This window comes from Pimephales promelas, chromosome 5 (assembly GCF_988280905.1).
Source record: "Pimephales promelas chromosome 5, fPimPro1.hap1.1, whole genome shotgun sequence".
Taxonomy (NCBI): domain Eukaryota; kingdom Metazoa; phylum Chordata; class Actinopteri; order Cypriniformes; family Leuciscidae; genus Pimephales; species Pimephales promelas.
In genome coordinates, this window is record NC_142773.1 from 5,249,931 (window position 1) to 5,277,601 (window position 27,671).

The following is a 27,671-nucleotide window of genomic DNA, read 5'->3' on the forward strand; positions in this document are numbered from 1 at the left end:
TTAAGGATGACTTTGCTAAACATGGCAGGCCGGGTACATTGAACGGCTTTGCCAGGCACACTTGGCTCTCTGAAAACACTAAAGACATCAAACGACGAGGATGGGATTCGAACCCACGCATGCAGAGCACAATGGATTAGCAGTCCATCGCCTTAACCACTCGGCCACCTCGTCACTCGACCAAGCCTGTTTTCCCGAAGCTGGGCAGTGGTGTGTTTCGGCAGCTATTTTAAGGATGATGTTGTTAAAGTTGGCAGCAAGGTTCTTTGAATGGCTTTGCCAGGCGCACTTTGCACTCTCGACACATTCAGCTAAAGCTCGCCTTGAAGGGCACCTGTGCGGTTGACGTGTTCACTACATTTTCTCTCTGTTTCTGCAGCTATATTAAGGATGATGTCGCTAAATTTGGCAGGTAGGGTACATTGAACGGCTTTGCCAGGCGCACTTGGCTCTCTCGAAACACTAAACACATCAAACAACGAGGATGGGATTCGAACCCACGCGTGCAGAGCACAATGGATTAGCAGTCCATCGCCTTAACCACTCGGCCACCTCGTCACTCCCCAGCATGTTTTGCCCGAAGCTGGGCTGTGGTGTGTTTCTGCCGCTATATTAAGGATGACTTTGCTAAACATGGCAGGCCGGGTACATTGAACGGCTTTGCCAGGCACACTTCGCTCTCTGAAAACGCTAAAGACATCAAACGACGAGGATGGGATTCGAACCCACGCGTGCAGAGCACAATGGATTAGCAGTACATCACCTTAACCACTCGGCCACCTCGTCACTCTCCTGCATGTGTTGCCCGAAGCTGGGCTGTGGTGTGTTTCTGCCGCTATATTAAGGATGACTTTGCTAAACATGGCAGGCCGGGTACATTGAACGGCTTTGCCAGGCACACTTGGCTCTCTGAAAACATCAAACGACAAGGATGGGATTCGAACCCACACGTGCAGAGCACAATGGATTAGCAGTCCATCGCCTTAACCACTCGGCCACCTCGTCACTCGACCAGACCTGTTTTCCCGAAGCTGGGCAGTGGTGTGTTTCGGCAGCTATTTTAAGGATGATGTTGTTAAAGTTGGCAGCAAGGTTCTTTGAATGGCTTTGCCAGGCGCACTTTGCTCTCTCGACACATTCAGCTAAAGCTCGCCTTGAGGGGCACCTGTGCGGTTGACGTGTTCACTACATTTTCTCTCTGTTTCTGCAGCTATATTAAGGATGATGTCGCTAAATTTGGCAGGTAGGGTACATTGAACGGCTTTGCCAGGCGCACTTGGCTCTCTGAAAACACTAAAGACATCAAACGACGAGGATGGTATTCAAACCCACGTGTGCACAACACAACATAATAGCAGTCCATCACCTAACCACTCAGCCACCTCGCCACAACCTTTTGGATGTTGGAAGTAGTAATTTGGTGCTTTTCAACCCCATCTCATTAACATGATGGAGATACAGTTCACCATATTGTGTTGGAAATGGTTTGGCTGATGAGAGAGGTAACCCTTCGACTGACCTGCAAGGAGCATTGGGTTCTATGGGTTAGGAGACTCACAACTGTTTTGATAGAGGGAGATCTGCTTATGTTTCATTTGTGTGCTGCTTCTGATTTGTTGGAAAGAACCTAGAGAGAACGCCTGGGTCGAGAAAAAGGCAGCATAGCTTGCATTGGACCTCTCTCAGAATATGTTTGCAGTGTGCACTCTTCATTATCCTACCCAACCTCGTAGGGAGCTCGTGGAATCGATCCCGAACTCAAACATATTCTTGGACATTGAGCTTTATAACTCCGCCCCTTTGCTACCAGGATCCACAATTCTCTCCCCCCAAAATTAGAAAGCAGCGCATTTTTTGTTCTTTGAGTGAAGAGATAACAATGATAAAACCTTTTTGTGCACATACCTCACCTGTTTCGTAGACACACCATGCAGCCGTCAGTGCCCAAAAGCTTATTACATGGCAGTTTAAAGCTTGATACCACCCTGTCGTTCCATGTCCAGATAAAAGCACAGAAGACGCTGCTCCTTTTGCCGGCATTCTTTCGCAGAGGCAATAGCGTAGTCTATGAGGTTTATCCGAGACGTGATCTTTGCTGGTTGAAAACTTTACCCAATACCCCGCTGGGATGACTTGAAATATAGTCAGCCTTGGCAATTTTTGACGGTCTCTTAGAAGGCTTTAAGACTTGTTGAAAGAACAGAATTGTGCTTTCGCTCCTTGAAAGTGCTGCATTCACTGTGACGGCGAAGACATGAGCTTGAAGACGGTTGCTGTAGTCAGTATTTGGACCTCCCTTAGAATGTGTTTTTGTTTTTATAAAGGTCATATCCATGCAACAGGGGCCTTCTTGTTTTGATCCTGTCCTCGACAATGTTTTCAGAAATGAACAGGTGCTTTTTCTGCAGCTACAATTAAAATGAAATTCAGCTAAAGCTTGCCTTGAGGGGCACCCCTGCAGTTGACCTGTTCGCTAGGCTCTCTGTTTCTGCAGCTATTTTAAGGATGACGTCGTTGAAGTTGGCAGCAAGGTCCTTTGCCAGGCGCACTTGTCTCTCTCGAAACACTAAACACATCAAACAACAAGGATGGGATTCGAACCCACGCGTGCAGAGAGCACAATGGATTAGCAGTCCATCGCCTTAACCACTCGGCCACCTCGTCACTCTCCTGCATGTGTTGCCCGAAGCTGGGCTGTGGTGTGTTTCTGCCGCTATATTAAGGATGACTTTGCTAAACATGGCAGGCCGGGTACATTGAACGGCTTTGCCAGGCACACTTGGCTCTCTGAAAACGCTAAAGACATCAAACGACGAGGATGGGATTCGAACCCACGCGTGCAGAGCACAATGGATTAGCAGTCCATCGCCTTAACCACTCGGCCACCTCGTCACTCGACCAGACCTGTTTTCCCGAAGCTGGGCAGTGGTGTGTTTCGGCAGCTATTTTAAGGATGATGTTGTTAAAGTTGGCAGCAAGGTTCTTTGAATGGCTTTGCCAGGCGCACTTTGCTCTCTCGACACATTCAGCTAAAGCTCGCCTTGAGGGGCACCTGTGCGGTTGACGTGTTCACTACATTTTCTCTCTGTTTCTGGAGCTATATTAAGGATGATGTCGCTAAATTTGGCAGGTAGGGTACATTGAACGGCTTTGCCAGGCGCACTTGGCTCTCTCGAAACACTAAACACATCAAACGACGAGGATGGGATTCGAACCCACGCGTGCAGAGCACAATGGATTAGCAGTCCATCGCCTTAACCACTCGGCCACCTCGTCACTCTCCAGCATGTGTTGCCCGAAGCTGGGCTGTGGTGTGTTTCTGCCGCTATATTAAGGATGACTTTGCTAAACATGGCAGGCCGGGTACATTGAACGGCTTTGCCAGGCACACTTGGCTCTCTGAAAACGCTAGACATCAAACGACGAGGATGGGATTCGAACCCACGCTTGCAGAGCACAATGGATTAGCAGTCCATCGCCTTAACCACTCGGCCACCTCGTCACTCGACCAAACCTGTTTTCCCGAAGCTGGGCAGTGGTGTGTTTCGGCAGCTATTTTAAGGATGATGTTGTTAAAGTTGGCAGCAAGGTTCTTTGAATGGCTTTGCCAGGCGCACTTTGCTCTCTCGACACATTCAGCTAAAGCTCGCCTTGAGGGGCACCTGTGCGGTTGACGTGTTCACTACATTTTCTCTCTGTTTCTGCAGCTATATTAAGGATGATGTCGCTAAATTTGGCAGGTAGGGTACATTGAACGGCTTTGCCAGGCGCACTCGTCTCTCTCGAAACACTAAACACATCAAACGACGAGGATGGGATTCGAACCCACGCGTGCAGAGCACAATGGATTAGCAGTCCATCGCCTTAACCACTCGGCCACCTCGTCACTCTCCAGCATGTGTTGCCCGAAGCTGGGCTGTGGTGTGTTTCTGCCGCTATATTAAGGATGACTTTGCTAAACATGGCAGGCCGGGTACATTGAATGGCTTTGCCAGGCACACTTCGCTCTCTGAAAACGCTAAAGACATCAAACGACGAGGATGGGATTCGAACCCACGCGTGCAGAGCACAATGGATTAGCAGTACATCGCCTTAACCACTCGGCCACCTCGTCACTCTCCTGCATGTGTTGCCCGAAGCTGGGCTGTGGTGTGTTTCTGCCGCTATATTAAGGATGACTTTGCTAAACATGGCAGGCCGGGTACATTGAACGGCTTTGCCAGGCACACTTGGCTCTCTGAAAACGCTAAAGACATCAAACGACGAGGATGGGATTCGAACCCACGCGTGCAGAGCACAATGGATTAGCAGTCCATCGCCTTAACCACTCGGCCACCTCGTCACTCGACCAGACCTGTTTTCCCGAAGCTGGGCAGTGGTGTGTTTCGGCAGCTATTTTAAGGATGATGTTGTTAAAGTTGGCAGCAAGGTTCTTTGAATGGCTTTGCCAGGCGCACTTTGCTCTCTCGACACATTCAGCTAAAGCTCGCCTTGAGGGGCACCTGTGCGGTTGACGTGTTCACTACATTTTCTCTCTGTTTCTGCAGCTATATTAAGGATGATGTCGCTAAATTTGGCAGGTAGGGTACATTGAACGGCTTTGCCAGGCGCACTTGGCTCTCTGAAAACACTAAAGACATCAAACGACGAGGATGGTATTCAAACCCACGTGTGCACAACACAACATAATAGCAGTCCATCACCCAACCACTCAGCCACCTCGCCACAACCTTTTGGATGTTGGAAGTAGTAATTTGGTGCTTTTCAACCCCATCTCATTAACATGATGGAGATACAGTTCACCATATTGTGTTGGAAATGGTTTGGCTGATGAGAGAGGTAACCCTTCGACTGACCTGCAAGGAGCATTGGGTTCTATGGGTTAGGAGACTCACAACTGTTTTGATAGAGGGAGATCTGCTTATGTTTCATTTGTGTGCTGCTTCTGATTTGTTGGAAAGAACCTAGAGAGAACGCCTGGGTCGAGAAAAAGGCAGCATAGCTTGCATTGGACCTCTCTCAGAATATGTTTGCAGTGTGCACTCTTCATTATCCTACCCAACCTCGTAGGGAGCTCGTGGAATCGATCCCGAACTCAAACATATTCTTGGACATTGAGCTTTATAACTCCGCCCCTTTGCTACCAGGATCCACAATTCTCTCCCCCCAAAATTAGAAAGCAGCGCATTTTTTGTTCTTTGAGTGAAGAGATAACAATGATAAAACCTTTTTGTGCACATACCTCACCTGTTTCGTAGACACACCATGCAGCCGTCAGTGCCCAAACGCTTATTACATGGCAGTTTAAAGCTTGATACCACCCTGTCGTTCCATGTCCAGATAAAAGCACAGAAGACGCTGCTCCTTTTGCCGGCATTCTTTCGCAGAGGCAATATCGTAGTCTATGAGGTTTATCCGAGACGTGATCTTTGCTGGTTGAAAACTTTACCCAATACCCCGCTGGGATGACTTGAAATATAGTCAGCCTTGGCAATTTTTGACGGTCTCTTAGGAGGCTTTGAGACTTGTTGAAAGAACAGAATTGTGCTTTCGCTCCTTGAAAGTGCTGCATTCACTGTGACGGCGAAGACATGAGCTTGAAGACGGTTGGTGTAGTCAGTATTTGGACCTCCCTTAGAATGTGTTTTTGTTTTTATAAAGGTCATATCCATGCAACAGGGGCCTTCTTGTTTTGATCCTGTCCTCGACAATGTTTTCAGAAATGAACAGGTGCTTTTTCTGCAACTACAATTAAAATGAAATTCAGCTAAAGCTTGCCTTGAGGGGCACCCCTGCAGTTGACCTGTTCGCTAGGCTCTCTGTTTCTGCAGCTATTTTAAGGATGACGTCGTTGAAGTTGGCAGCAAGGTCCTTTGCCAGACGCACTTGTCTCTCTCGAAACACTAAACACATCAAACAACAAGGATGGGATTCGAACCCACGCGTGCAGAGAGCACAATGCATTAGCAGTCCATCGCCTTAACCACTCGGCCACCTCGTCACTCACCTGCATGTGTTGCCCGAAGCTGGGCTGTGGTGTGTTTCTGCCGCTATATTAAGGATGACTTTGCTAAACATGGCAGGCCGGGTACATTGAACGGCTTTGCCAGGAACACTTGGCTCTCTGAAAACACTAAAGACATCAAACGACGAGGATGGGATTCGAACCCACGCATGCAGAGCACAATGGATTAGCAGTCCATCGCCTTAACCACTCGGCCACCTCGTCACTCGACCAAGCCTGTTTTCCCGAAGCTGGGCAGTGGTGTGTTTCGGCAGCTATTTTAAGGATGATGTTGTTAAAGTTGGCAGCAAGGTTCTTTGAATGGCTTTGCCAGGCGCACTTTGCACTCTCGACACATTCAGCTAAAGCTCGCCTTGAAGGGCACCTGTGCGGTTGATGTGTTCACTACATTTTCTCTCTGTTTCTGCAGCTATATTAAGGATGATGTCGCTAAATTTGGCAGGTAGGGTACATTGAACGGCTTTGCCAGGCGCACTCGTCTCTCTCGAAACACTAAACACATCAAACGACGAGGATGGGATTCGAACCCACGCGTGCAGAGCACAATGGATTAGCAGTCCATCGCCTTAACCACTCGGCCACCTCGTCACTCTCCAGCATGTGTTGCCCGAAGCTGGGCTGTGGTGTGTTTCTGCCGCTATATTAAGGATGACTTTGCTAAACATGGCAGGCCGTGTACATTGAACGGCTTTGCCAGGCACACTTCGCTCTCTGAAAACGCTTAAGACATCAAACGACGAGGATGGGATTCGAACCCACGCGTGCAGAGCACAATGGATTAGCAGTACATCGCCTTAATCACTCGGCCACCTCGTCACTCTCCTGCATGTGTTGCCCGAAGCTGGGCTGTGGTGTGTTTCTGCGGCTATATTAAGGATAACTTTGCTAAACATGGCAGGCCGGGTACATTGAACGGCTTTGCCAGGCACACTTGGCTCTCTGAAAACGCTAAAGACATCAAACGACAAGGATGGGATTCGAACCCACGCGTGCAGAGCACAATGGATTAGCAGTCCATCGCCTTAACCACTCGGCCACCTCGTCACTCGACCAGACCTGTTTTCCCGAAGCTGGGCAGTGGTGTGTTTCGGCAGCTATTTTAAGGATGATGTTGTTAAAGTTGGCAGCAAGGTTCTTTGAATGGCTTTGCCAGGCGCACTTTGCTCTCTCGACACATTCAGCTAAAGCTCGCCTTGAGGGGCACCTGTGCGGTTGACGTGTTCACTACATTTTCTCTCTGTTTCTGCAGCTATATTAAGGATGATGTCGCTAAATTTGGCAGGTAGGGTACATTGAACGGCTTTGCCAGGCGCACTCGTCTCTCTCGAAACACTAAACACATCAAACGACGAGGATGGGATTCGAACCCACGCGTGCAGAGCACAATGGATTAGCAGTCCATCGCCTTAACCACTCGGCCACCTCTTCACTCTCCAGCATGTGTTGCCCGAAGCTGGGCTGTGGTGTGTTTCTGCCGCTATATTAAGGATGACTTTGCTAAACATGGCAGGCCGGGTACATTGAACGGCTTTGCCAGGCACACTTCGCTCTCTGAAAACGCTAAAGACATCAAACGACGAGGATGGGATTCGAACCCACGCGTGCAGAGCACAATGGATTAGCAGTACATCGCCTTAACCACTCGGCCACCTCGTCACTCTCCTGCATGTGTTGCCCGAAGCTGGGCTGTGGTGTGTTTCTGCCGCTATATTAAGGATGACTTTGCTAAACATGGCAGGCCGGGTACATTGAACGGCTTTGCCAGGCACACTTGGCTCTCTGAAAACGCTAAAGACATCAAACGACGAGGATGGGATTCGAACCCACGCGTGCAGAGCACAATGGATTAGCAGTCCATCGCCTTAACCACTCGGCCACCTCGTCACTCGACCAGACCTGTTTTCCCGAAGCTGGGCAGTGGTGTGTTTCGGCAGCTATTTTAAGGATGATGTTGTTAAAGTTGGCAGCAAGGTTCTTTGAATGGCTTTGCCAGGCGCACTTTGCTCTCTCGACACATTCAGCTAAAGCTCGCCTTGAGGGGCACCTGTGCGGTTGACGTGTTCACTACATTTTCTCTCTGTTTCTGCAGCTATATTAAGGATGATGTCGCTAAATTTGGCAGGTAGGGTACATTGAACGGCTTTGCCAGGCGCACTTGGCTCTCTGAAAACACTAAAGACATCAAACGACGAGGATGGTATTCAAACCCACGTGTGCACAACACAACATAATAGCAGTCCATCACCTAACCACTCAGCCACCTCGCCACAACCTTTTGGATGTTGGAAGTAGTAATTTGGTGCTTTTCAACCCCATCTCATTAACATGATGGAGATACAGTTCACCATATTGTGTTGGAAATGGTTTGGCTGATGAGAGAGGTAACCCTTCGACTGACCTGCAAGGAGCATTGGGTTCTATGGGTTAGGAGACTCACAACTGTTTTGATAGAGGGAGATCTGCTTATGTTTCATTTGTGTGCTGCTTCTGATTTGTTGGAAAGAACCTAGAGAGAACGCCTGGGTCGAGAAAAGGCAGCATAGCTTGCATTGGACCTCTCTCAGAATATGTTTGCAGTGTGCACTCTTCATTATCCTACCCAACCTCGTAGGGAGCTCGTGGAATCGATCCCGAACTCAAACATATTCTTGGACATTGAGCTTTATAACTCCGCCCCTTTGCTACCAGGATCCACAATTCTCTCCCCCCAAAATTAGAAAGCAGCGCATTTTTTGTTCTTTGAGTGAAGAGATAACAATGATAAAACCTTTTTGTGCACATACCTCACCTGTTTCGTAGACACACCATGCAGCCGTCAGTGCCCAAAAGCTTATTACATGGCAGTTTAAAGCTTGATACCACCCTGTCGTTCCATGTCCAGATAAAAGCACAGAAGACGCTGCTCCTTTTGCCGGCATTCTTTCGCAGAGGCAATAGCGTAGTCTATGAGGTTTATCCGAGACGTGATCTTTGCTGGTTGAAAACTTTACCCAATACCCCGCTGGGATGACTTGAAATATAGTCAGCCTTGGCAATTTTTGACGGTCTCTTAGGAGGCTTTAAGACTTGTTGAAAGAACAGAATTGTGCTTTCGCTCCTTGAAAGTGCTGCATTCACTGTGACGGCGAAGACATGAGCTTGAAGACGGTTGGTGTAGTCAGTATTTGGACCTCCCTTAGAATGTGTTTTTGTTTTTATAAAGGTCATATCCATGCAACAGGGGCCTTCTTGTTTTGATCCTGTCCTCGACAATGTTTTCAGAAATGAACAGGTGCTTTTTCTGCAGCTACAATTAAAATGAAATTCAGCTAAAGCTTGCCTTGAGGGGCACCCCTGCAGTTGACCTGTTCGCTAGGCTCTCTGTTTCTGCAGCTATTTTAAGGATGACGTCGTTGAAGTTGGCAGCAAGGTCCTTTGCCAGGCGCACTTGTCTCTCTCGAAACACTAAACACATCAAACAACAAGGATGGGATTCGAACCCACGCGTGCAGAGAGCACAATGGATTAGCAGTCCATCGCCTTAACCACTCGGCCACCTCGTCACTCGCCTGCATGTGTTGCCCGAAGCTGGGCTGTGGTGTGTTTCTGCCGGTATATTAAGGATGACTTTGCTAAACATGGCAGGCCGGGTACATTGAACGGCTTTGCCAGGCACACTTGGCTCTCTGAAAACACTAAAGACATCAAACGACGAGGATGGGATTCGAACCCACGCATGCAGAGCACAATGGATTAGCAGTCCATCGCCTTAACCACTCGGCCACCTCGTCACTCGACCAAGCCTGTTTTCCCGAAGCTGGGCAGTGGTGTGTTTCGGCAGCTATTTTAAGGATGATGTTGTTAAAGTTGGCAGCAAGGTTCTTTGAATGGCTTTGCCAGGCGCACTTTGCACTCTCGACACATTCAGCTAAAGCTCGCCTTGAAGGGCACCTGTGCGGTTGACGTGTTCACTACATTTTCTCTCTGTTTCTGCAGCTATATTAAGGATGATGTCGCTAAATTTGGCAGGTAGGGTACATTGAACGGCTTTGCCAGGCGCACTTGTCTCTCTCGAAACACTAAACACATCAAACGACGAGGATGGGATTCGAACCCACGCGTGCAGAGCACAATGGATTAGCAGTCCATCGCCTTAACCACTCGGCCACCTCGTCACTCTCCAGCATGCGTTGCCCGAAGCTGGGCTGTGGTGTGTTTCTGCCGCTATATTAAGGATGATGTCGCTAAATTTGGCAGGTAGGGTACATTGAACGGCTTTGCCAGGCACACTTGTCTCTCGAAACACTAAACACATCAAACGACGAGGATGGGATTCGAACCCACGTGTGCAGAGCACAATGGATTAGCAGTCCATCGCCTTAACCACTCGGCCACCTCGTCACTCTCCAGCATGTGTTGCCCGAAGCTGGGCTGTGGTGTGTTTCTGCCGCTATATTAAGGATGATTTGGCTAAATTTCGACGAGGATGGGATTCGAACCCACGCTTGCAGAGCACAATGGATTAGCAGTCCATCGCCTTAACCACTCGGCCACCTCGTCACTCGACCAAACCTGTTTTCCCGAAGCTGGGCAGTGGTGTGTTTCGGCAGCTATTTTAAGGATGATGTTGTTAAAGTTGGCAGCAAGGTTCTTTGAATGGCTTTGCCAGGCGCACTTTGCTCTCTCGACACATTCAGCTAAAGCTCGCCTTGAGGGGCACCTGTGCGGTTGACGTGTTCACTACATTTTCTCTCTGTTTCTGCAGCTATATTAAGGATGATGTCGCTAAATTTGGCAGGTAGGGTACATTGAACGGCTTTGCCAGGCGCACTCGTCTCTCTCGAAACACTAAACACATCAAACGACGAGGATGGGATTCGAACCCACGCGTGCAGAGCACAATGGATTAGCAGTCCATCACCTTAACCACTCGGCCACCTCTTCACTCTCCAGCATGTGTTGCCCGAAGCTGGGCTGTGGTGTGTTTCTGCCGCTATATTAAGGATGACTTTGCTAAACATGGCAGGCCGGGTACATTGAACGGCTTTGCCAGGCACACTTCGCTCTCTGAAAACGCTAAAGACATCAAACGACGAGGATGGGATTCGAACCCACGCGTGCAGAGCACAATGGATTAGCAGTACATCGCCTTAACCACTCGGCCACCTCGTCACTCTCCTGCATGTGTTGCCCGAAGCTGGGCTGTGGTGTGTTTCTGCCGCTATATTAAGGATGACTTTGCTAAACATGGCAGGCCGGGTACATTGAACGGCTTTGCCAGGCACACTTGGCTCTCTGAAAACGCTAAAGACATCAAACGACGAGGATGGGATTCGAACCCACGCGTGCAGAGCACAATGGATTAGCAGTCCATCGCCTTAACCACTCGGCCACCTCGTCACTCGACCAGACCTGTTTTCCCGAAGCTGGGCAGTGGTGTGTTTCGGCAGCTATTTTAAGGATGATGTTGTTAAAGTTGGCAGCAAGGTTCTTTGAATGGCTTTGCCAGGCGCACTTTGCTCTCTCGACACATTCAGCTAAAGCTCGCCTTGAGGGGCACCTGTGCGGTTGACGTGTTCACTACATTTTCTCTCTGTTTCTGCAGCTATATTAAGGATGATGTCGCTAAATTTGGCAGGTAGGGTACATTGAACGGCTTTGCCAGGCGCACTTGGCTCTCTGAAAACACTAAAGACATCAAACGACGAGGATGGTATTCAAACCCACGTGTGCACAACACAACATAATAGCAGTCCATCACCTAACCACTCAGCCACCTCGCCACAACCTTTTGGATGTTGGAAGTAGTAATTTGGTGCTTTTCAACCCCATCTCATTAACATGATGGAGATACAGTTCACCATATTGTGTTGGAAATGGTTTGGCTGATGAGAGAGGTAACCCTTCGACTGACCTGCAAGGAGCATTGGGTTCTATGGGTTAGGAGACTCACAACTGTTTTGATAGAGGGAGATCTGCTTATGTTTCATTTGTGTGCTGCTTCTGATTTGTTGGAAAGAACCTAGAGAGAACGCCTGGGTCGAGAAAAAGGCAGCATAGCTTGCATTGGACCTCTCTCAGAATATGTTTGCAGTGTGCACTCTTCATTATCCTACCCAACCTCGTAGGGAGCTCGTGGAATCGATCCCGAACTCAAACATATTCTTGGACATTGAGCTTTATAACTCCGCCCCTTTGCTACCAGGATCCACAATTCTCTCCCCCCAAAATTAGAAAGCAGCGCATTTTTTGTTCTTTGAGTGAAGAGATAACAATGATAAAACCTTTTTGTGCACATACCTCACCTGTTTCGTAGACACACCATGCAGCCGTCAGTGCCCAAAAGCTTATTACATGGCAGTTTAAAGCTTGATACCACCCTGTCGTTCCATGTCCAGATAAAAGCACAGAAGACGCTGCTCCTTTTGCCGGCATTCTTTCGCAGAGGCAATAGCGTAGTCTATGAGGTTTATCCGAGACGTGATCTTTGCTGGTTGAAAACTTTACCCAATACCCCGCTGGGATGACTTGAAATATAGTCAGCCTTGGCAATTTTTGACGGTCTCTTAGGAGGCTTTAAGACTTGTTGAAAGAACAGAATTGTGCTTTCGCTCCTTGAAAGTGCTGCATTCACTGTGACGGCGAAGACATGAGCTTGAAGACGGTTGGTGTAGTCAGTATTTGGACCTCCCTTAGAATGTGTTTTTGTTTTTATAAAGGTCATATCCATGCAACAGGGGCCTTCTTGTTTTGATCCTGTCCTCGACAATGTTTTCAGAAATGAACAGGTGCTTTTTCTGCAGCTACAATTAAAATGAAATTCAGCTAAAGCTTGCCTTGAGGGGCACCCCTGCAGTTGACCTGTTCGCTAGGCTCTCTGTTTCTGCAGCTATTTTAAGGATGACGTCGTTGAAGTTGGCAGCAAGGTCCTTTGCCAGGCGCACTTGTCTCTCTCGAAACACTAAACACATCAAACAACAAGGATGGGATTCGAACCCACGCGTGCAGAGAGCACAATGGATTAGCAGTCCATCGCCTTAACCACTCGGCCACCTCGTCACTCGCCTGCATGTGTTGCCCGAAGCTGGGCTGTGGTGTGTTTCTGCCGCTATATTAAGGATGACTTTGCTAAACATGGCAGGCCGGGTACATTAAACGGCTTTGCCAGGCACACTTGGCTCTCTGAAAACACTAAAGACATCAAACGACGAGGATGGGATTCGAACCCACGCATGCAGAGCACAATGGATTAGCAGTCCATCGCCTTAACCACTCGGCCACCTCGTCACTCGACCAAGCCTGTTTTCCCGAAGCTGGGCAGTGGTGTGTTTCGGCAGCTATTTTAAGGATGATGTTGTTAAAGTTGGCAGCAAGGTTCTTTGAATGGCTTTGCCAGGCGCACTTTGCACTCTCGACACATTCAGCTAAAGCTCGCCTTGAAGGGCACCTGTGCAGTTGACGTGTTCACTACATTTTCTCTCTGTTTCTGCAGCTATATTAAGGATGATGTCGCTAAATTTGGCAGGTAGGGTACATTGAACGGCTTTGCCAGGCGCACTTGTCTCTCTCGAAACACTAAACACATCAAACGACGAGGATGGGATTCGAACCCACGCGTGCAGAGCACAATGGATTAGCAGTCCATCGCCTTAACCACTCGGCCACCTCGTCACTCTCCAGCATGTGTTGCCCGAAGCTGGGCTGTGGTGTGTTTCTGCCGCTATATTAAGGATGATGTCGCTAAATTTGGCAGGTAGGGTACATTGAACGGCTTTGCCAGGCACACTTGTCTCTCGAAACACTAAACACATCAAACGACGAGGATGGGATTCGAACCCACGTGTGCAGAGCACAATGGATTAGCAGTCCATCGCCTTAACCACTCGGCCACCTCGTCACTCTCCAGCATGTGTTGCCCGAAGCTGGGCTGTGGTGTGTTTCTGCCGCTATATTAAGGATGATGTCGCTAAATTTGGCAGGTAGGGTACATTGAACGGCTTTGCCAGGCGCACTTGTCTCTCTCGAAACACTAAACACATCAAACGACGAGGATGGGATTCGAACCCACGCGTGCAGAGCACAATGGATTAGCAGTCCATCGCCTTAACCACTCGGCCACCTCGTCACTCTCCTGCATGTGTTGCCCGAAGCTGGGCTGTGGTGTGTTTCTGCAGCTATATTAAGGATGACTTTGCTAAATATGGCAGGCCGGGTACATTGAACGGCTTTGCCAGGCACACTTGGCTCTCTGAAAACGCTAAAGACATCAAACGACGAGGATGGGATTCGAACCCTACGCGTGCAGAGCACAATGGATTAGCAGTCCATCGCCTTAACCACTCGGCCACCTCGTCACTCGACCAGACCTGTTTTCCCGAAGCTGGGCAGTGGTGTGTTTCGGCAGCTATTTTAAGGATGATGTTGTTAAAGTTGGCAGCAAGGTTCTTTGAATGGCTTTGCCAGGCGCACTTTGCTCTCTCGACACATTCAGCTAAAGCTCGCCTTGAGGGGCACCTGTGCGGTTGACGTGTTCACTACATTTTCTCTCTGTTTCTGCAGCTATATTAAGGATGATGTCGCTAAATTTGGCAGGTAGGGTACATTGAACGGCTTTGCCAGGCGCACTTGGCTCTCTCGAAACACTAAACACATCAAACAACGAGGATGGGATTCGAACCCACGCGTGCAGAGCACAATGGATTAGCAGTCCATCGCCTTAACCACTCGGCCACCTCGTCACTCGACCAAACCTGTTTTCCCGAAGCTGGGCAGTGGTGTGTTTCGGCAGCTATTTTAAGGATGATGTTGTTAAAGTTGGCAGCAAGGTTCTTTGAATGGCTTTGCCAGGCGCACTTTGCTCTCTCGACACATTCAGCTAAAGCTCGCCTTGAGGGGCACCTGTGCGGTTGACGTGTTCACTACATTTTCTCTCTGTTTCTGCAGCTATATTAAGGATGATGTCGCTAAATTTGGCAGGTAGGGTACATTGAACGGCTTTGCCAGGCGCACTCGTCTCTCTCGAAACACTAAACACATCAAACGACGAGGATGGGATTCGAACCCACGCGTGCAGAGCACAATGGATTAGCAGTCCATCGCCTTAACCACTCGGCCACCTCGTCACTCCCCAGCATGTGTTGCCCGAAGCTGGGCTGTGGTGTGTTTCTGCCGCTATATTAAGGATGACTTTGCTAAACATGGCAGGCCGGGTACATTGAACGGCTTTGCCAGGCACACTTCGCTCTCTGAAAACGCTAAAGACATCAAACGACGAGGATGGGATTCGAACCCACGCGTGCAGAGCACAATGGATTAGCAGTACATCACCTTAACCACTCGGCCACCTCGTCACTCTCCTGCATGTGTTGCCCGAAGCTGGGCTGTGGTGTGTTTCTGCCGCTATATTAAGGATGACTTTGCTAAACATGGCAGGCCGGGTACATTGAACGGCTTTGCCAGGCACACTTGGCTCTCTGAAAACGCTAAAGACATCAAACGACGAGGATGGGATTCGAACCCACGCGTGCAGAGCACAATGGATTAGCAGTCCATCGCCTTAACCACTCGGCCACCTCGTCACTCGACCAGACCTGTTTTCCCGAAGCTGGGCAGTGGTGTGTTTCGGCAGCTATTTTAAGGATGATGTTGTTAAAGTTGGCAGCAAGGTTCTTTGAATGGCTTTGCCAGGCGCACTTTGCTCTCTCGACACATTCAGCTAAAGCTCGCCTTGAGGGGCACCTGTGCGGTTGACGTGTTCACTACATTTTCTCTCTGTTTCTGCAGCTATATTAAGGATGATGTCGCTAAATTTGGCAGGTAGGGTACATTGAACGGCTTTGCCAGGCGCACTTGTCTCTCTCGAAACACATCAAACAACAAGGATGGGATTCGAACCCACGCGTGCAGAGCACAATGGATTAGCAGTCCATCACCTTAACCACTCGGCCACCTCGTCACTCGCCTGCATGTGTTGCCCGAAGCTGGGCTGTGGTGTGTTTCTGCCGCTATATTAAGGATGACTTTGCTAAACATGGCAGGCCGGGTACATTGAACGGCTTTGCCAGGCACACTTGGCTCTCTGAAAACACTAAAGACATCAAACGACGAGGATGGGATTCGAACCCACGCATGCAGAGCACAATGGATTAGCAGTCCATCGCCTTAACCACTCGGCCACCTCGTCACTCGACCAAGCCTGTTTTCCCGAAGCTGGGCAGTGGTGTGTTTCGGCAGCTATTTTAAGGATGATGTTGTTAAAGTTGGCAGCAAGGTTCTTTGAATGGCTTTGCCAGGCGCACTTTGCACTCTCGACACATTCAGCTAAAGCTCGCCTTGAAGGGCACCTGTGCGGTTGACGTGTTCACTACATTTTCTCTCTGTTTCTGCAGCTATATTAAGGATGATGTCGCTAAATTTGGCAGGTAGGGTACATTGAACGGCTTTGCCAGGCGCACTTGTCTCTCTCGAAACACTAAACACATCAAACGACGAGGATGGGATTCGAACCCACGCGTGCAGAGCACAATGGATTAGCAGTCCATCGCCTTAACCACTCGGCCACCTCGTCACTCTCCAGCATGCGTTGCCCGAAGCTGGGCTGTGGTGTGTTTCTGCCGCTATATTAAGGATGATGTCGCTAAATTTGGCAGGTAGGGTACATTGAACGGCTTTGCCAGGCACACTTGTCTCTCGAAACACTAAACACATCAAACGACGAGGATGGGATTCGAACCCACGCGTGCAGAGCACAATGGATTAGCAGTCCATCGCCTTAACCACTCGGCCACCTCGTCACTCTCCAGCATGTGTTGCCCGAAGCTGGGCTGTGGTGTGTTTCTGCCGCTATATTAAGGATGATGTCGCTAAATTTGGCAGGTAGGGTACATTGAACGGCTTTGCCAGGCGCACTTGTCTCTCTCGAAACACTAAACACATCAAACGACGAGGATGGGATTCGAACCCACGCGTGCAGAGCACAATGGATTAGCAGTCCATCGCCTTAACCACTCGGCCACCTCGTCACTCTCCAGCATGTGTTGCCCGAAGCTGGGCTGTGGTGTGTTTCTGCCGCTATATTAAGGATGACTTTGCTAAACATGGCAGGCCGGGTACATTGAACGGCTTTGCCAGGCACACTTCGCTCTCTGAAAACGCTAAAGACATCAAACGACGAGGATGGGATTCGAACCCACACGTGCAGAGCACAATGGATTAGCAGTACATCGCCTTAATCACTCGGCCACCTCGTCACTCTCCTGCATGTGTTGCCCGAAGCTGGGCTGTGGTGTGTTTCTGCCGCTATATTAAGGATGACTTTGCTAAACATGGCAGGCCGGGTACATTGAACGGCTTTGCCAGGCACACTTGGCTCTCTGAAAACGCTAAAGACATCAAACGACGAGGATGGGATTCGAACCCACGCGTGCAGAGCACAATGGATTAGCAGTCCATCGCCTTAACCACTCGGCCACCTCGTCACTCGACCAGACCTGTTTTCCCGAAGCTGGGCAGTGGTGTGTTTCGGCAGCTATTTTAAGGATGATGTTGTTAAAGTTGGCAGCAAGGTTCTTTGAATGGCTTTGCCAGGCGCACTTTGCTCTCTCGACACATTCAGCTAAAGCTCGCCTTGAGGGGCACCTGTGCGGTTGACGTGTTCACTACATTTTCTCTCTGTTTCTGCAGCTATATTAAGGATGATGTCGCTAAATTTGGCAGGTAGGGTACATTGAACGGCTTTGCCAGGCGCACTTGGCTCTCTCGAAACACTAAACACATCAAACGACGAGGATGGGATTCGAACCCACGCGTGCAGAGCACAATGGATTAGCAGTCCATCGCCTTAACCACTCGGCCACCTCGTCACTCGACCAAAGCTGTTTTCCCGAAGCTGGGCAGTGGTGTGTTTCGGCAGCTATTTTAAGGATGATGTTGTTAAAGTTGGCAGCAAGGTTCTTTGAATGGCTTTGCCAGGCGCACTTTGCTCTCTCGACACATTCAGCTAAAGCTCGCCTTGAGGGGCACCTGTGCGGTTGACGTGTTCACTACATTTTCTCTCTGTTTCTGCAGCTATGTTAAGGATGATGTCGCTAAATTTGGCAGGTAGGGTACATTGAACGGCTTTGCCAGGCGCACTTGGCTCTCTGAAAACACTAAAGACATCAAACGACAAGGATGGTATTCAAACCCACGTGTGCACAACACAACATAATAGCAGTCCATCACCTAACCACTCAGCCACCTCGCCACAACCTTTTGGATGTTGGAAGTAGTAATTTGGTGCTTTTCAACCCCATCTCATTAACATGATGGAGATACAGTTCACCATATTGTGTTGGAAATGGTTTGGCTGATGAGAGAGGTAACCCTTCGACTGACCTGCAAGGAGCATTGGGTTCTATGGGTTAGGAGACTCACAACTGTTTTGATAGAGGGAGATCTGCTTATGTTTCATTTGTGTGCTGCTTCTGATTTGTTGGAAAGAACCTAGAGAGAACGCCTGGGTCGAGAAAAAGGCAGCATAGCTTGCATTGGACCTCTCTCAGAATATGTTTGCAGTGTGCACTCTTCATTATCCTACCCAACCTCGTAGGGAGCTCGTGGAATCGATCCCGAACTCAAACATATTCTTGGACATTGAGCTTTATAACTCCGCCCCTTTGCTACCAGGATCCACAATTCTCTCCCCCCAAAATTAGAAAGCAGCGCATTTTTTGTTCTTTGAGTGAAGAGATAACAATGATAAAACCTTTTTGTGCACATACCTCACCTGTTTCGTAGACACACCATGCAGCCGTCAGTGCCCAAAAGCTTATTACATGGCAGTTTAAAGCTTGATACCACCCTGTCGTTCCATGTCCAGATAAAAGCACGGAAGACGCTGCTCCTTTTGCCGGCATTCTTTCGCAGAGGCAATATCGTAGTCTATGAGGTTTATCCGAGACGTGATCTTTGCTGGTTGAAAACTTTACCCAATACCCCGCTGGGATGACTTGAAATATAGTCAGCCTTGGCAATTTTTGACGGTCTCTTAGGAGGCTTTAAGACTTGTTGAAAGAACAGAATTGTGCTTTCGCTCCTTGAAAGTGCTGCATTCACTGTGACGGCGAAGACATGAGCTTGAAGACGGTTGGTGTAGTCAGTATTTGGACCTCCCTTAGAATGTGTTTTTGTTTTTATAAAGGTCATATCCATGCAACAGGGGCCTTCTTGTTTTGATCCTGTCCTCGACAATGTTTTCAGAAATGAACAGGTGCTTTTTCTGCAGCTACAATTAAAATGAAATTCAGCTAAAGCTTGCCTTGAGGGGCACCCCTGCAGTTGACCTGTTCGCTAGGCTCTCTGTTTCTGCAGCTATTTTAAGGATGACGTCGTTAAAGTTGGCAGCAAGGTCCTTTGCCAGGCGCACTTGTCTCTCTCGAAACACTAAACACATCAAACGACAAGGATGGAATTCGAACCCACGCGTGCAGAGCACAATCGATTAGCAGTCCATCGCCTTAACCACTCAGCCACCTCGTCACTCGCCTGCATGTGTTGCCCGAAGCTGGGCTGTGGTGTGTTTCTGCCGCTATATTAAGGATGACTTTGCTAAACATGGCAGGCCGGGTACATTGAACGGCTTTGCCAGGCACACTTGGCTCTCTGAAAACGCTAAAGACATCAAACGACGAGGATGGGATTCGAACCCACGCGTGCAGAGCACAATGGATTAGCAGTCCATCGCCTTAACCACTCGGCCACCTCGTCACTCGACCACACCTGTTTTCCCGAAGCTGGGCAGTGGTGTGTTTCGGCAGCTATTTTAAGGATGATGTTGTTAAAGTTGGCAGCAAGGTTCTTTGAATGGCTTTGCCAGGCGCACTTTGCTCTCTCGACACATTCAGCTAAAGCTCGCCTTGAGGGGCACCTGTGCGGTTGACGTGTTCACTACATTTTCTCTCTGTTTCTGCAGCTATATTAAGGATGATGTCGCTAAATTTGGCAGGTAGGGTACATTGAACGGCTTTGCCAGGCGCACTCGTCTCTCTCGAAACACTAAACACATCAAACGACGAGGATGGGATTCGAACCCACGCGTGCAGAGCACAATGGATTAGCAGTCCATCGCCTTAACCACTCGGCCACCTCGTCACTCTCCAGCATGTGTTGCCCGAAGCTGGGCTGTGGTGTGTTTCTGCCGCTATATTAAGGATGACTTTGCTAAACATGGCAGGCCGGGTACATTGAACGGCTTTGCCAGGCACACTTCGCTCTCTGAAAACGCTAAAGACATCAAACGACGAGGATGGGATTCGAACCCACGTGTGCAGAGCACAATGGATTAGCAGTACATCGCCTTAACCACTCGGCCACCTCGTCACTCTCCTGCATGTGTTGCCCGAAGCTGGGCTGTGGTGTGTTTCTGCCGCTATATTAAGGATGACTTTGCTAAACATGGCAGGCCGGGTACATTGAACGGCTTTGCCAGGCACACTTGGCTCTCTGAAAACGCTAAAGACATCAAACGACGAGGATGGGATTCGAACCCACGCGTGCAGAGCACAATGGATTAGCAGTCCATCGCCTTAACCACTCGGCCACCTCGTCACTCGACCAGACCTGTTTTCCCGAAGCTGGGCAGTGGTGTGTTTCGGCAGCTATTTTAAGGATGATGTTGTTAAAGTTGGCAGCAAGGTTCTTTGAATGGCTTTGCCAGGCGCACTTTGCTCTCTCGACACATTCAGCTAAAGCTCGCCTTGAGGGGCACCTGTGCGGTTGACGTGTTCACTACATTTTCTCTCTGTTTCTGCAGCTATATTAAGGATGATGTCGCTAAATTTGGCAGGTAGGGTACATTGAACGGCTTTGCCAGGCGCACTTGGCTCTCTGAAAACACTAAAGACATCAAACGACAAGGATGGTATTCAAACCCACGTGTGCACAACACAACATAATAGCAGTCCATCACCTAACCACTCGGCCACCTCGCCACAACCTTTTGGATGTTGGAAGTAGTAATTTGGTGCTTTTCAACCCCATCTCATTAACATGATGGAGATACAGTTCACCATATTGTGTTGGAAATGGTTTGGCTGATGAGAGAGGTAACCCTTCGACTGACCTGCAAGGAGCATTGGGTTCTATGGGTTAGGAGACTCACAACTGTTTTGATAGAGGGAGATCTGCTTATGTTTCATTTGTGTGCTGCTTCTGATTTGTTGGAAAGAACCTAGAGAGAACGCCTGGGTCGAGAAAAAGGCAGCATAGCTTGCATTGGACCTCTCTCAGAATATGTTTGCAGTGTGCACTCTTCATTATCCTACCCAACCTCGTAGGGAGCTCGTGGAATCGATCCCGAACTCAAACATATTCTTGGACATTGAGCTTTATAACTCCGCCCCTTTGCTACCAGGATCCACAATTCTCTCCCCCCAAAATCAGAAAGCAGCGCATTTTTTGTTCTTTGAGTGAAGAGATAACAATGATAAAACCTTTTTGTGCACATACCTCACCTGTTTCGTAGACACACCATGCAGCCGTCAGTGCCCAAAAGCTTATTACATGGCAGTTTAAAGCTTTATACCACCCTGTCGTTCCATGTCCAGATAAAAGCACGGAAGACGCTGCTCCTTTTGCCGGCATTCTTTCGCAGAGGCAATATCGTAGTCTATGAGGTTTATCCGAGACGTGATCTTTGCTGGTTGAAAACTTTACCCAATACCCCGCTGGGATGACTTGAAATATAGTCAGCCTTGGCAATTTTTGACGGTCTCTTAGGAGGCTTTAAGACTTGTTGAAAGAACAGAATTGTGCTTTCGCTCCTTGAAAGTGCTGCATTCACTGTGACGGCGAAGACATGAGCTTGAAGACGGTTGGTGTAGTCAGTATTTGGACCTCCCTTAGAATGTGTTTTTGTTTTTATAAAGGTCATATCCATGCAACAGGGGCCTTCTTGTTTTGATCCTGTCCTCGACAATGTTTTCAGAAATGAACAGGTGCTTTTTCTGCAGCTACAATTAAAATGAAATTCAGCTAAAGCTTGCCTTGAGGGGCACCCCTGCAGTTGACCTGTTCGCTAGGCTCTCTGTTTCTGCAGCTATTTTAAGGATGACGTCGTTAAAGTCGGCAGCAAGGTCCTTTGCCAGGCGCACTTGTCTCTCTCGAAACACTAAACACATCAAACGACAAGGATGGAATTCGAACCCACGCGTGCAGAGCACAATCGATTAGCAGTCCATCGCCTTAACCACACGGCCACCTCGTCACTCGCCTGCATGTGTTGCCCGAAGCTGGGCTGTGGTGTGTTTCTGCCGCTATATTAAGGATGACTTTGCTAAACATGGCAGGCCGGGTACATTGAACGGCTTTGCCAGGCACACTTGGCTCTCTGAAAACGCTAAAGACATCAAACGACGAGGATGGGATTCGAACCCACGCGTGCAGAGCACAATGGATTAGCAGTCCATCGCCTTAACCACTCGGCCACCTCGTCACTCGACCACACCTGTTTTCCCGAAGCTGGGCAGTGGTGTGTTTCGGCAGCTATTTTAAGGATGATGTTGTTAAAGTTGGCAGCAAGGTTCTTTGAATGGCTTTGCCAGGCGCACTTTGCTCTCTCGACACATTCAGCTAAAGCTCGCCTTGAGGGGCACCTGTGCGGTTGACGTGTTCACTACATTTTCTCTCTGTTTCTGCAGCTATATTAAGGATGATGTCGCTAAATTTGGCAGGTAGGGTACATTGAACGGCTTTGCCAGGCGCACTCGTCTCTCTCGAAACACTAAACACATCAAACGACGAGGATGGGATTCGAACCCACGCGTGCAGAGCACAATGGATTAGCAGTCCATCGCCTTAACCACTCGGCCACCTCGTCACTCTCCAGCATGTGTTGCCCGAAGCTGGGCTGTGGTGTGTTTCTGCCGCTATATTAAGGATGACTTTGCTAAACATGGCAGGCCGGGTACATTGAACGGCTTTGCCAGGCACACTTCGCTCTCTGAAAACGCTAAAGACATCAAACGACGAGGATGGGATTCGAACCCACGTGTGCAGAGCACAATGGATTAGCAGTACATCGCCTTAACCACTCGGCCACCTCGTCACTCTCCTGCATGTGTTGCCCGAAGCTGGGCTGTGGTGTGTTTCTGCCGCTATATTAAGGATGACTTTGCTAAACATGGCAGGCCGGGTACATTGAACGGCTTTGCCAGGCACACTTGGCTCTCTGAAAACGCTAAAGACATCAAACGACGAGGATGGGATTCGAACCCACGCGTGCAGAGCACAATGGATTAGCAGTCCATCGCCTTAACCACTCGGCCATCTCGTCACTCGACCAGACCTGTTTTCCCGAAGCTGGGCAGTGGTGTGTTTCGGCAGCTATTTTAAGGATGATGTTGTTAAAGTTGGCAGCAAGGTTCTTTGAATGGCTTTGCCAGGCGCACTTTGCTCTCTCGACACATTCAGCTAAAGCTCGCCTTGAGGGGCACCTGTGCGGTTGACGTGTTCACTACATTTTCTCTCTGTTTCTGCAGCTATATTAAGGATGATGTCGCTAAATTTGGCAGGTAGGGTACATTGAACGGCTTTGCCAGGCGCATTTGGCTCTCTGAAAACACTAAAGACATCAAACGACAAGGATGGTATTCAAACCCACGTGTGCACAACACAACATAATAGCAGTCCATCACCTAACCACTCGGCCACCTCGCCACAACCTTTTGGATGTTGGAAGTAGTAATTTGGTGCTTTTCAACCCCATCTCATTAACATGATGGAGATACAGTTCACCATATTGTGTTGGAAATGGTTTGGCTGATGAGAGAGATAACCCTTCGACTGACCTGCAAGGAGCATTGGGTTCTATGGGTTAGGAGACTCACAACTGTTTTGATAGAGGGAGATCTGCTTATGTTTCATTTGTGTGCTGCTTCTGATTTGTTGGAAAGAACCTAGAGAGAACGCCTGGGTCGAGAAAAAGGCAGCATAGCTTGCATTGGACCTCTCTCAGAATATGTTTGCAGTGTGCACTCTTCATTATCCTACCCAACCTCGCAGGGAGCTCGTGGAATCGATCCCGAACTCAAACATATTCTTGGACATTGAGCTTTATAACTCCGCCCCTTTGCTACCAGGATCCACAATTCTCTCCCCCCAAAATTAGAAAGCAGCGCATTTTTTGTTCTTTGAGTGAAGAGATAACAATGATAAAACCTTTTTGTGCACATACCTCACCTGTTTCGTAGACACACCATGCAGCCGTCAGTGCCCAAAAGCTTATTACATGGCAGTTTAAAGCTTGATACCACCCTGTCGTTCCATGTCCAGATAAAAGCACGGAAGACGCTGCTCCTTTTGCCGGCATTCTTTCGCAGAGGCAATATCGTAGTCTATGAGGTTTATCCGAGACGTGATCTTTGCTGGTTGAAAACTTTACCCAATACCCCGCTGGGATGACTTGAAATATAGTCAGCCTTGGCAATTTTTGACGGTCTCTTAGGAGGCTTTAAGACTTGTTGAAAGAACAGAATTGTGCTTTCGCTCCTTGAAAGTGCTGCATTCACTGTGACGGCGAAGACATGAGCTTGAAGACGGTTGGTGTAGTCAGTATTTGGACCTCCCTTAGAATGTGTTTTTGTTTTTATAAAGGTCATATCCATGCAACAGGGGCCTTCTTGTTTTGATCCTGTCCTCGACAATGTTTTCAGAAATGAACAGGTGCTTTTTCTGCAGCTACAATTAAAATGAAATTCAGCTAAAGCTTGCCTTGAGGGGCACCCCTGCAGTTGACCTGTTCGCTAGGCTCTCTGTTTCTGCAGCTATTTTAAGGATGACGTCGTTAAAGTTGGCAGCAAGGTCCTTTGCCAGGCGCACTTGTCTCTCTCGAAACACTAAACACATCAAACGACAAGGATGGAATTCGAACCCACGCGTGCAGAGCACAATCGATTAGCAGTCCATCGTCTTAACCACTCGGCCACCTCGTCACTCGCCTGCGTGTGTTGCCCGAAGCTGGGCTGTGGTGTGTTTCTGCCGCTATATTAAGGATGACTTTGCTAAACATGGCAGGCCGGGTACATTGAACGGCTTTGCCAGGCACACTTGGCTCTCTGAAAACGCTAAAGACATCAAACGACGAGGATGGGATTCGAACCCACGCGTGCAGAGCACAATGGATTAGCAGTCCATCGCCTTAACCACTCGGCCACCTCGTCACTCGACCAAACCTGTTTTCCCGAAGCTGGGCAGTGGTGTGTTTCGGCAGCTATTTTAAGGATGATGTTGTTAAAGTTGGCAGCAAGGTTCTTTGAATGGCTTTGCCAGGCGCACTTTGCTCTCTCGTCACATTCAGCTAAAGCTCGCCTTGAGGGGCACCTGTGCGGTTGACGTGTTCACTACATTTTCTCTCTGTTTCTGCAGCTATATTAAGGATGATGTCGCTAAATTTGGCAGGTAGGGTACATTGAACGGCTTTGCCAGGCGCACTCGTCTCTCTCGAAACACTAAACACATCAAACGACGAGGATGGGATTCGAACCCACGCGTGCAGAGCACAATGGATTAGCAGTCCATCGCCTTAACCACTCAGCCACCTCGTCACTCTCCAGCATGTGTTGCCCGAAGCTGGGCTGTGGTGTGTTTCTGCCGCTATATTAAGGATGACTTTGCTAAACATGGCAGGCCGGGTACATTGAACGGCTTTGCCAGGCACACTTCGCTCTCTGAAAACGCTTAAGACATCAAACGACGAGGATGGGATTCGAACCCACGCGTGCAGAGCACAATGGATTAGCAGTACATCGCCTTAACCACTCGGCCACCTCGTCACTCTCCTGCATGTGTTGCCCGAAGCTGGGCTGTGGTGTGTTTCTGCCGCTATATTAAGGATGACTTTGCTAAACATGGCAGGCCGGGTACATTGAACGGCTTTGCCAGGCACACTTGGCTCTCTGAAAACGCTAAAGACATCAAACGACGAGGATGGGATTCGAACCCACGCGTGCAGAGCACAATGGATTAGCAGTCCATCGCCTTAACCACTCGGCCACCTCGTCACTCGACCAGACCTGTTTTCCCGAAGCTGGGCAGTGGTGTGTTTCGGCAGCTATTTTAAGGATGATGTTGTTAAAGTTGGCAGCAAGGTTCTTTGAATGGCTTTGCCAGGCGCACTTTGCTCTCTCGACACATTCAGCTAAAGCTCGCCTTGAGGGGCACCTGTGCGGTTGACGTGTTCACTACATTTTCTCTCTGTTTCTGCAGCTATATTAAGGATGATGTCGCTAAATTTGGCAGGTAGGGTACATTGAACGGCTTTGCCAGGCGCACTTGGCTCTCTGAAAACACTAAAGACATCAAACGACGAGGATGGTATTCAAACCCACGTGTGCACAACACAACATAATAGCAGTCCATCACCTAACCACTCAGCCACCTCGCCACAACCTTTTGGATGTTGGAAGTAGTAATTTGGTGCTTTTCAACCCCATCTCATTAACATGATGGAGATACAGTTCACCATATTGTGTTGGAAATGGTTTGGCTGATGAGAGAGGTAACCCTTCGACTGACCTGCAAGGAGCATTGGGTTCTATGGGTTAGGAGACTCACAACTGTTTTGATAGAGGGAGATCTGCTTATGTTTCATTTGTGTGCTGCTTCTGATTCGTTGGAAAGAACCTAGAGAGAACGCCTGGGTCGAGAAAAAGGCAGCATAGCTTGCATTGGACCTCTCTCAGAATATGTTTGCAGTGTGCACTCTTCATTATCCTACCCAACCTCGTAGGGAGCTCGTGGAATCGATCCCGAACTCAACATATTCTTGGACATTGAGCTTTATAACTCCGCCCCTTTGCTACCAGGATCCACAATTCTCTCCCCCCAAAATTAGAAAGCAGCGCATTTTTTGTTCTTTGAGTGAAGAGATAACAATGATAAAACCTTTTTGTGCACATACCTCACCTGTTTCGTAGACACACCATGCAGCCGTCAGTGCCCAAAAGCTTATTACATGGCAGTTTAAAGCTTGATACCACCCTGTCGTTCCATGTCCAGATAAAAGCACGGAAGACGCTGCTCCTTTTGCCGGCATTCTTTCGCAGAGGCAATATCGTAGTCTATGAGGTTTATCCGAGACGTGATCTTTGCTGGTTGAAAACTTTACCCAATACCCCGCTGGGATGACTTGAAATATAGTCAGCCTTGGCAATTTTTGACGGTCTCTTAGGAGGCTTTGAGACTTGTTGAAAGAACAGAATTGTGCTTTCGCTCCTTGAAAGTGCTGCATTCACTGTGACGGCGAAGACATGAGCTTGAAGACGGTTGGTGTAGTCAGTATTTGGACCTCCCTTAGAATGTGTTTTTGTTTTTATAAAGGTCATATCCATGCAACAGGGGCCTTCTTGTTTTGATCCTGTCCTCGACAATGTTTTCAGAAATGAACAGGTGCTTTTTCTGCAGCTACAATTAAAATGAAATTCAGCTAAAGCTTGCCTTGAGGGGCACCCCTGCAGTTGACCTGTTCGCTAGGCTCTCTGTTTCTGCAGCTATTTTAAGGATGACGTCGTTAAAGTTGGCAGCAAGGTCCTTTGCCAGGCGCACTTGTCTCTCTCGAAACACTAAACACATCAAACGACAAGGATGGAATTCGAACCCACGCGTGCAGAGCACAATCGATTAGCAGTCCATC

The 27,671-nt window shown here is 48.7% G+C and overlaps 26 non-coding genes across 26 annotated transcripts; 8 read left to right on the plus strand and 18 right to left on the minus strand.

Moving 5' to 3' along the window:
* The first annotated feature begins 2,038 nt into the window (after nt 1-2,038).
* Nucleotides 2,039-2,179, plus strand: LOC148980946 (U4 spliceosomal RNA). The gene has a single exon (XR_016168741.1). It is a non-coding gene; the product is annotated as a U4 spliceosomal RNA (small nuclear RNA).
* A 631-nt stretch (nt 2,180-2,810) lies between these two features.
* Nucleotides 2,811-2,892, minus strand: trnas-gcu (transfer RNA serine (anticodon GCU)). Its single transcript has one exon. It is a non-coding gene; the product is annotated as a tRNA-Ser (tRNA).
* Nucleotides 2,893-3,194: 302 nt separating this feature from the next.
* Nucleotides 3,195-3,276, minus strand: trnas-gcu (transfer RNA serine (anticodon GCU)). The gene has a single exon. It is a non-coding gene; the product is annotated as a tRNA-Ser (tRNA).
* Nucleotides 3,277-3,804: 528 nt separating this feature from the next.
* trnas-gcu (transfer RNA serine (anticodon GCU)) lies at nt 3,805-3,886 on the minus strand. The gene has a single exon. It is a non-coding gene; the product is annotated as a tRNA-Ser (tRNA).
* A 374-nt stretch (nt 3,887-4,260) lies between these two features.
* On the minus strand, nt 4,261-4,342 carry trnas-gcu (transfer RNA serine (anticodon GCU)). Its single transcript has one exon. It is a non-coding gene; the product is annotated as a tRNA-Ser (tRNA).
* Nucleotides 4,343-5,375: 1,033 nt separating this feature from the next.
* On the plus strand, nt 5,376-5,516 carry LOC148980951 (U4 spliceosomal RNA). The gene has a single exon (XR_016168699.1). It is a non-coding gene; the product is annotated as a U4 spliceosomal RNA (small nuclear RNA).
* Nucleotides 5,517-6,531: 1,015 nt separating this feature from the next.
* Nucleotides 6,532-6,613, minus strand: trnas-gcu (transfer RNA serine (anticodon GCU)). Its single transcript has one exon. It is a non-coding gene; the product is annotated as a tRNA-Ser (tRNA).
* A 1,214-nt stretch (nt 6,614-7,827) lies between these two features.
* On the minus strand, nt 7,828-7,909 carry trnas-gcu (transfer RNA serine (anticodon GCU)). Its single transcript has one exon. It is a non-coding gene; the product is annotated as a tRNA-Ser (tRNA).
* A 1,032-nt stretch (nt 7,910-8,941) lies between these two features.
* Nucleotides 8,942-9,082, plus strand: LOC148980954 (U4 spliceosomal RNA). Its single transcript, XR_016168733.1, has one exon. It is a non-coding gene; the product is annotated as a U4 spliceosomal RNA (small nuclear RNA).
* A 1,015-nt stretch (nt 9,083-10,097) lies between these two features.
* On the minus strand, nt 10,098-10,179 carry trnas-gcu (transfer RNA serine (anticodon GCU)). Its single transcript has one exon. It is a non-coding gene; the product is annotated as a tRNA-Ser (tRNA).
* A 1,143-nt stretch (nt 10,180-11,322) lies between these two features.
* Nucleotides 11,323-11,404, minus strand: trnas-gcu (transfer RNA serine (anticodon GCU)). Its single transcript has one exon. It is a non-coding gene; the product is annotated as a tRNA-Ser (tRNA).
* A 1,033-nt stretch (nt 11,405-12,437) lies between these two features.
* LOC148980957 (U4 spliceosomal RNA) lies at nt 12,438-12,578 on the plus strand. The gene has a single exon (XR_016168734.1). It is a non-coding gene; the product is annotated as a U4 spliceosomal RNA (small nuclear RNA).
* A 1,015-nt stretch (nt 12,579-13,593) lies between these two features.
* On the minus strand, nt 13,594-13,675 carry trnas-gcu (transfer RNA serine (anticodon GCU)). Its single transcript has one exon. It is a non-coding gene; the product is annotated as a tRNA-Ser (tRNA).
* A 372-nt stretch (nt 13,676-14,047) lies between these two features.
* Nucleotides 14,048-14,129, minus strand: trnas-gcu (transfer RNA serine (anticodon GCU)). The gene has a single exon. It is a non-coding gene; the product is annotated as a tRNA-Ser (tRNA).
* A 915-nt stretch (nt 14,130-15,044) lies between these two features.
* On the minus strand, nt 15,045-15,126 carry trnas-gcu (transfer RNA serine (anticodon GCU)). Its single transcript has one exon. It is a non-coding gene; the product is annotated as a tRNA-Ser (tRNA).
* A 374-nt stretch (nt 15,127-15,500) lies between these two features.
* Nucleotides 15,501-15,582, minus strand: trnas-gcu (transfer RNA serine (anticodon GCU)). The gene has a single exon. It is a non-coding gene; the product is annotated as a tRNA-Ser (tRNA).
* A 907-nt stretch (nt 15,583-16,489) lies between these two features.
* Nucleotides 16,490-16,571, minus strand: trnas-gcu (transfer RNA serine (anticodon GCU)). Its single transcript has one exon. It is a non-coding gene; the product is annotated as a tRNA-Ser (tRNA).
* Nucleotides 16,572-16,715: 144 nt separating this feature from the next.
* On the minus strand, nt 16,716-16,797 carry trnas-gcu (transfer RNA serine (anticodon GCU)). The gene has a single exon. It is a non-coding gene; the product is annotated as a tRNA-Ser (tRNA).
* Nucleotides 16,798-16,943: 146 nt separating this feature from the next.
* Nucleotides 16,944-17,025, minus strand: trnas-gcu (transfer RNA serine (anticodon GCU)). The gene has a single exon. It is a non-coding gene; the product is annotated as a tRNA-Ser (tRNA).
* Nucleotides 17,026-17,399: 374 nt separating this feature from the next.
* trnas-gcu (transfer RNA serine (anticodon GCU)) lies at nt 17,400-17,481 on the minus strand. The gene has a single exon. It is a non-coding gene; the product is annotated as a tRNA-Ser (tRNA).
* Nucleotides 17,482-17,783: 302 nt separating this feature from the next.
* On the minus strand, nt 17,784-17,865 carry trnas-gcu (transfer RNA serine (anticodon GCU)). The gene has a single exon. It is a non-coding gene; the product is annotated as a tRNA-Ser (tRNA).
* Nucleotides 17,866-18,898: 1,033 nt separating this feature from the next.
* LOC148980967 (U4 spliceosomal RNA) lies at nt 18,899-19,039 on the plus strand. Its single transcript, XR_016168700.1, has one exon. It is a non-coding gene; the product is annotated as a U4 spliceosomal RNA (small nuclear RNA).
* Nucleotides 19,040-19,668: 629 nt separating this feature from the next.
* On the minus strand, nt 19,669-19,750 carry trnas-gcu (transfer RNA serine (anticodon GCU)). The gene has a single exon. It is a non-coding gene; the product is annotated as a tRNA-Ser (tRNA).
* A 1,873-nt stretch (nt 19,751-21,623) lies between these two features.
* LOC148980969 (U4 spliceosomal RNA) lies at nt 21,624-21,764 on the plus strand. Its single transcript, XR_016168701.1, has one exon. It is a non-coding gene; the product is annotated as a U4 spliceosomal RNA (small nuclear RNA).
* Nucleotides 21,765-24,348: 2,584 nt separating this feature from the next.
* Nucleotides 24,349-24,489, plus strand: LOC148980970 (U4 spliceosomal RNA). Its single transcript, XR_016168702.1, has one exon. It is a non-coding gene; the product is annotated as a U4 spliceosomal RNA (small nuclear RNA).
* A 2,583-nt stretch (nt 24,490-27,072) lies between these two features.
* On the plus strand, nt 27,073-27,213 carry LOC148980971 (U4 spliceosomal RNA). Its single transcript, XR_016168703.1, has one exon. It is a non-coding gene; the product is annotated as a U4 spliceosomal RNA (small nuclear RNA).
* Nucleotides 27,214-27,671: the final 458 nt, after the last annotated feature.